At 33.7% G+C, this 7,563-nt stretch overlaps 1 pseudogene; it reads left to right on the forward strand.

Moving 5' to 3' along the window:
• The first annotated feature begins 981 nt into the window (after positions 1-981).
• On the forward strand, positions 982-3,242 carry LOC149259740 (uncharacterized; annotated as a pseudogene).
• The last annotated feature ends 4,321 nt before the right edge of the window (positions 3,243-7,563 follow it).

The following is a 7,563-nucleotide window of genomic DNA, read 5'->3' on the forward strand; positions in this document are numbered from 1 at the left end:
GGCTTTAGATCACAAATTCTCAATAGTTTGTATATTTAATGGATAGATGGAGAACACTGACAGTACCAGTAGATTTCATACATGAACACATATGAGTGGCTAGCTACAGGCAGCAAATGAACTTACTGACTATACTGGCAGATGCATATATAATAACACGTATAAATGGCTAGATACAAGTAGCAAAGGAACTTGCAAATCTAATATATCAAAGCAGAGATAAGATGACAATTATCTGGCCTTAAACACAAAGAAAACCTAAATAAACTGATCAAGTGCAAGCATAGAACAGAATAAAAATGGACATTGAACATATAACAACAAAAGAAGCCTGTATTACCAAAGAATGTAGATGAGAAGCTTGAAGGAATAGAGGAGGAATAATCTCCAAAAGTTGAACCCTTATTTCATCTCGTTTTCAGCTATTTATAGCTCATTTACAATGGTCCTGAGCCTTTTGAGGCTTCAGGTGTCTTAATCTATTCCTCTGTCTTGTTTAACTATTTGATTCCCTCAATGGGCAGCATGATTTGTAGGTTTCTTCTTCTGATAGAAGACTAACCATATTCAGATATTTTGGGTAGCTTTGCTGTGATGCCTAGGAGCTCTCTCGTGCAAGAGATGCCCCATAATGTTTGTTAAGATGGATGTTGCGCTGGCCGGACCGTCGATGCTCCATGATCTCGTTTGATTCGGGTTGCACCGTGCTATGCCCCCTCTCTTTCCCTTTCTGGGATCTGCCCGCTGGCCGCTGTATCTCGGCCAAATCCCTCTTCTGGCATGTAAACATTTCTGCACAATGCTTCTAAGGATGGTTGGCCACATGATCTTGCAAATGGAGTGGCTATCAGGCCTATGAGATCCCTGCAACAATGCCTTTCAAATGATAACCATGAATGTTTTCTATTTCATACATAAAACGCTGCAACTGTGTTAATCCCACCCTTCTCTATTCTTTTCGGACCTCAAAATTCCTTAAACATGGCCTATTCTCTCATCGGTTCTACCCCCTGGGTTGTTGTCGTTTATTGCAGCCGGCCTGGTCCCTTTGTTCCCCTTGTATTTTGAAATACTTAAAAACACGTGAAATACATGGAAATTGGCCTCCCTCTAGACTTCTAATCTTATGGATTTCATTCCCAAACCCTTTCGGGTCCAAGACTCATCGCAATCGGTGTTACTACCTGTTAGAGGCCTTGCTCCTTTGCAATATTCTGATGCGATTTTGCGATGTGATCTGATCGCAATCGCATATCGCTCTAGCCAATGGTCTTCATATAACACGGCGTATGTTCCTGCCGATTACGACCCTGCGATGTGATGTGGGCCCCCAAACCCTTGGTAATGTTCCGCTGCGATGTAGTGATGTGATGCGATCGCAATCGTTGATCGCTCAATGCTGGGGCTTTATAGATTATCTCTCCACCGCTGTGATTGCCGATGTGACTCGCCGATTAACTGTCCCTTCAGCTTGGCCGATTGCGATTTAGCTGGTTAGATCTGGGTTGTTGATCAGCCAGATCTAACGATAGTTGTGTGTTGCTCTATTCGCGCCTGTAATACTCTATTTTTTCACTGTTTTGGAGTATTTTAGCCTCTCGGTAGCGTATTTCCGCCCTTCTAAGGGCTTTTGGCATATGATTGTTTTGGTCTTGGGAGGATCTCAATCAACTCTTGAAGACTTCAGGAGTGTTTTGGATCCATTTTTTGGGCCAAATGCCAACAAGGCTAACATGACTCACCATAATTCTTGTCCCTTTCCAAATGAACAGATCACGAAAAAAATATTTTATTGATTTTGATGCAAATTTTTAGAATATTTTGTCAAAAATCAATGTGGGAATAATTTGACTAACTATTTTGATTTTCCATCCTTCTTTAAAACACTTGATGAAGTTTGTCAAACACTTGCAAGATTATAATACTCTTTAATGTACCAAAAGTTATTGATGAACTTGTCAATTGGCATGAAATTGCATGGATGATGAGAAAATTGCAATTTGCACATCTTGAACAATTACATGAAAAATAACCTGCTATTACTCAACAACTACACTAAGAACACTTCCAACCTTGAAAGCATAAGTTATTATACTTTTAGATTCCCGAGTTGATGTGACACAACCAAAAACTTACAAACAAAGACTCAAGATAAATTAAAAAACTACTAGCATAAGAGTTTCATCTTCCTAGTAGAAAGTGACAGGTTCAAGCCATTGAATTTTGAAGTAGTTGGTCACATTACAACTTTCCTTACTGATAATAAAAGAAAATTAGGTTTATTATTAAAATATCCATAGTTATGTAACTAAATATTGATTGGATAAAATATGCATGCTTCCAAGAACAATAACAATATTTTGAGTTAAAGAATCTAGAGATTGGGTATAATAATAGGTAATTGAGTTTACCCTTAAATTTTTTAGACTTATGTGGCTAGAGCCATTTCCAAACATCATTAGAGGTAATTAGATTAGGTTTAATAATAGGTAATTGAGTTTACCCTTAAAATATTTAGACTTATGTGGTTGGAGCCATTTTCAGACATCATCAGAGTTAATTTCATTGTGGGATTGAAGAAAACCTTAATAGAAATGGAATTGTAAATGACGTTTTTAGAAATGTTGAGCCAAGGTAGATCTCGACAAACCCCATGCTTTGGCAAAGGGGACAAAGATATTTTGGTGGTTGGGTGAGCATGGAAGTGTCGCAAACGGGGATTTCGTGGTTGGTTTCTGCATCAACATTATAACTGATCTAGGAGAGAAATTTGAGGGTGAATTAATCACACTTGACAAGCCTTCAAATATGATTGTTCTTCAAGAATATGCAAGAAACTGGCCTTGTCATAATCTTCACTTTTTGAAGGAAAATTTTATCAAGTATATTACATTCTTAAGTCAAGAAGAGGATCCAATTGATTTGAATAATACTTAAATTGAGATGAATAGTATCCAGGCTTGAGAGGAAGTTGCATTGAGACAAGTTGAAGCTGAAGTAGAGTGAATTGGAATAGGAGTTACTCTTGAAGCATAAAGTATTTTTGATGCTTTGTCCAAAATGATTGTTGTTCAGTGGGAAAAACCATAATTATTGTGCTAAATGAAGTATGTGTTAGCAGTCCATACCTCCCAGAAAATGTATCAGGAGGTACATAAACTACCATTGATAGGGGGAAGAAAGTGATTGAATTTGAGAGAAAGAGGTTGGAGGGTCATAACACTAGTAAAAAAAAGAGCTAGAATTTTGTGTTGAGCCTTCATTGTATTAGATTACCTTGAACCCTTGAGAAAAGATTTGTTTTCCATGTTTGGACTAATTGGGTGAAGGAAACCTTGGCTAGTTTTCCATGTATTGTTATTTTTGTTGGCGGAAAAATCAGTTGCACTTGAACCAAGGTTGATTTATAATGCTATGTAGAATAATATGAGAATTGAGAAGTCAACAACCTTGAGTGACTTTGTGGAATATACTGATTACATATGGTATGTAAATAAACTTATCTTCTTACTAAAATTTGGAGTCCAAATTTATATGTGTTATAAATGTATGGAAGTGAACATTGAGGCTCTCTTATCTTTAATAGGTTATTACTCAATATGTTATTGGAATTGTTTGTTCCAGTTTCATTTATATACCTTAAATATATTCCTTACAAGAAAAACAAATTCAGACTTATGATAACAAAATCATCATGGGCTTAAATGTAATATCCCTATAGCCAACATATTTACGTTGGGCAGTTATGAATGGAAATCTACTACACGTTTCCTATCAACTACGAATTGGACACTTCCGAAGCCTCATTAGACTAGTTCGAATGCAAAATATTAACGTGTTCCATTTCTCCATTAATTCTAGATGGTAAGTGAATCCATGGGCAGGATGTTTTGAAAAGCTTGAAACCCTATATTTGTTACTGACAAATCACAAAACACGTCGTAACATATATATTTGTATGTACATGTCACATTGTTCCACCATGTAATGCCGTCCCCAACAATGGCATAGGCAAAGATAAATCATATGATTTCCAATGTTTGATGGTTGACTTTTAGAACTTTTTAATGAGGTTATTTTTAGAACCAAAGTGAAAAAACCAATCTACAACATCATGTTCAAGAATCAACAGTTAAGTTAAAAAATTAATTTATCTAGAATTAGTAGTTAAAGTTAAAAAATTAATTTGAATAAATTTTAGTCTAAAAAATAAAAATAAAATTATTCAAATATCAAAAATACTTATACAGAAATTATTGGTTAAAAATGGAAAACCCAAAAATTGGGAAATTTTATAGGAAAAAACATGTTGAGCACATTAATAATATATTATTAAAAAAAATAATTAATTAGCAAAAATTATTATCTTAGAAAACTATAATATTAAAAATTTGCAAAAATTATTATATTAAAAAACTAAAATATTAAATTTTTGAATAAAAGTAAAAAATTAATAAATCAATTGATTAATAATAAAATAAATAAATTATATTGATTGATTTAGAGAAAATCAGGAATAATGGATACCTTAATTAAATAAAACTATTAAGGAATAGACAAGAAAATAAATCTATAAACAAGAGACTTATAAATGGCGAAATAACTAAAAGGACATAAATTATTAATAAATATAAAGTCATTAAAAATAATAGATTATTTGAAATAAAATAAATATATTGTATATAACATAATATAAGAAAGATAGGGACTTTATATAATAATAATAATGATGATGTGAAGGCAGGAATCCAACTACGCTCTCTTATATTATATATATATATTCTCATTAACCTTTTATTTTACGTTGCCCTTTCCTATATGGGGTTATACATAATATATTAATTTTATTTATTTTATTACTAATATTTTTCAATCGAGTTATCTTTAGTGCGAATTTTTGGAAGCTTTTTCGGTGAGTTTTTCTGGTCTAATTTCTCTAAAATTCAACAGGAGTTTATTGAAATCACAAGTTTGATGGGTAACCCTGCACAATCCAAGTGCACTAGGGTTTTTTTAGGGTGTTGAATCCATATATACAGTAAAAAAACCAATAAATAACACAAATCAAGATTTCACCTCAAATTTTTCCGCTGGATTTTGACACAGAAAGTCCAAAAAGTTGCACTAAAGATAACTCCTTTTTCAATAACTATTTCAAATGATCTGTGATCCCTAATGATTTTATATTTATTCACAATTATCTGATCCCTAATGATTTTATATTTATTCACAATTTATTCCCCTTCATTTATTTCTACCATTTATAGGGTTTTTGCTTATAGATTTATTCTCTTGTTTATTCTTTAATAGTTTTATATAATTAAGATATTCATTATTCTTAATTTTCTCTAAATCAACCCATATAATTTTTTCTTTTTTTATTTGTAGGGACCAACCCTATAATTTTTTTTTTTTTTAAATATTAAAAATACAACCATAAGAAAATAACATTGGGAACTAAAAAATTATTAAGCATTATATAAAATTTCTTAAATTTCATTTCATTGAACATATCATCTAAATTACATGTTATTAACTAAACTATATGAAGTCATACAAAAGAACATTATAACAACATAGGTACTGTTCACCAGGAGATAAGATTCTACTTGACTTGCCGCTAATTGCCCTCCTTAGTTGTTAGTCACCTCCAAGTGTGAATGTTGATGTGCTTAATACGAATGCAATGACCCACCAGTTGACCTCCCAATATACTCCTTGGGTACTCTCCTTCCCCGAGGATCCCCGAGCTGCAATGGGGTTGTACAATAGAGGAATGTAATAGGTGTTAGAGGAGAGCACTCTTTGGCTCAAGAGTCCCCTCTCTAAAGTCCTCTACCTCACCAAACTCACTATATTTCGTAGTCACTACTCTGACATAATCTCATCCATCCAACAGTAGGGTAAAGAAAAGTCCCTTCTCCCATGGCCTGCCCCTTATTTTATAGGAGTCCTCATAGGTGACACTTGGAATTTCATGCATAATTAATTATTTTTGATAATTCAATAGTTTGATTATTCACTCACCCACGTGTCACTCTCTCATGAATGGTATCCATAATTATTTACTTAAATTTTAATTTAAAACTAATATTTTTTCTCACCTCAACAAGATTCCTATTTCTTCTCCTAGTTGTCTCTTGATCCCCTTTTTTACTCCTTAATTTGTGTTCATTACTTAAATCAATTGATAAGTCAAGATTTGATCCCCTATCCACTCCCTAGTTTAACTCAAGTAATCTCTACCCATGTGTCACTCTCTCATCAAGGGTCTCCAAAATTATTTACTTAAATTTTAATTTAAAACTAATATTTTTCCTCACCTCAACAATATTCCTATTTCTTCTCCTAGTTGTCTTTTGATTCCCCCTTTTTACTCCTTAATTTGTGTTCATTACTATAGTTAATTGATAAGTCAAGATTTGATCCCCTATCTACTCCCTAATTTAACTCAAGTTATCTCTTAGATGTATATTCTTATGTTGGTTGTTGCCACATGGAGGTTCTCTAAATTTCTCTAAAATTTAATTTATTAATCTTATTTTAATTCACAATCCTCTGCCCTTGATTAGGTTTAACTATTTTAGGATTAATATATAGCCTTACATTTATGTCCCTCTTTCCCCTTTTTACCTAATTAAACTACATTATCTGCCTAATATTTTCCAACATGGGAAAGGTAGAGTTTTTAAGGTAAAATGTTTTATTTCTTCCTATGATCCTCTTAACCCAAGTTTTATTCTTGATTTAGTTACCTTGTTTTCTAACATCATTTACCATTGATGAGAATTTACCTGGTTTTCATATCTTGATTATATTTATTAATTTATTTATTTATAATGATTCCAAGGGTGCCAAGTTTGGTCGTGTCCTTCAAGAACTTCCCTTGAAGTTCTAAGGGTGTCACGTCTAATAGTTTATTTGTGATGCCAAGGGTTCCAAGTTGGTCGTGCCCTTCAAGAAATTCCCTTGAGTTTCCAAGGGTTCCACACCACTTGTCCTTCAAGCATTCAGTGGCTACGAGTGGAAAGTATAGGTGCAAAAACAGAGACCACTACCATCTCTTATGTTTCTTGCTATAGTGAGACTAATGGTTTCGGGGATCAAGGAATCTGCCTTGATGCACGCCCCCCAGTAAAATCCTCATGAGTGACCCAACTTTTAGATCTGCCCTCCTTACATCGTGATCTTCAAGGTCAAGGTGTTTCAACCTTTCCAACCGAAGTCACGGTAGGAGTGCTAATGGGTGAGATCAGGGACACTGTCCCACCCCTCCCATGTAGTTCTATCCAATTGTACAACCCCATCACCCATATGTGAGTCATTCGGCAAAGCAACTAATATGTTCTTGCAACCACTAACATATCATCAGAATATAGATAAACATATATAACAGGTTTCAAAATTGACTTAGAATTTCAAAGATAGGATAATATAAATTTTCATCAAACTAGGTGTCATCAACTCGTCATATGTGAGTGCCTCTCGTTGTTTCCTGCCATACTCAATAATCATCAGTAACAAGATTTCTAAGTGTTAGTCATTGTCATAATAGGATCATCA

This window comes from Pinus tabuliformis, chromosome 6 (assembly GCF_031772625.1).
Source record: "Pinus tabuliformis cultivar Carrire ecotype Pingquan chromosome 6, CPIR1, whole genome shotgun sequence".
NCBI classification, from domain to species: domain Eukaryota; kingdom Viridiplantae; phylum Streptophyta; class Pinopsida; order Pinales; family Pinaceae; genus Pinus; species Pinus tabuliformis.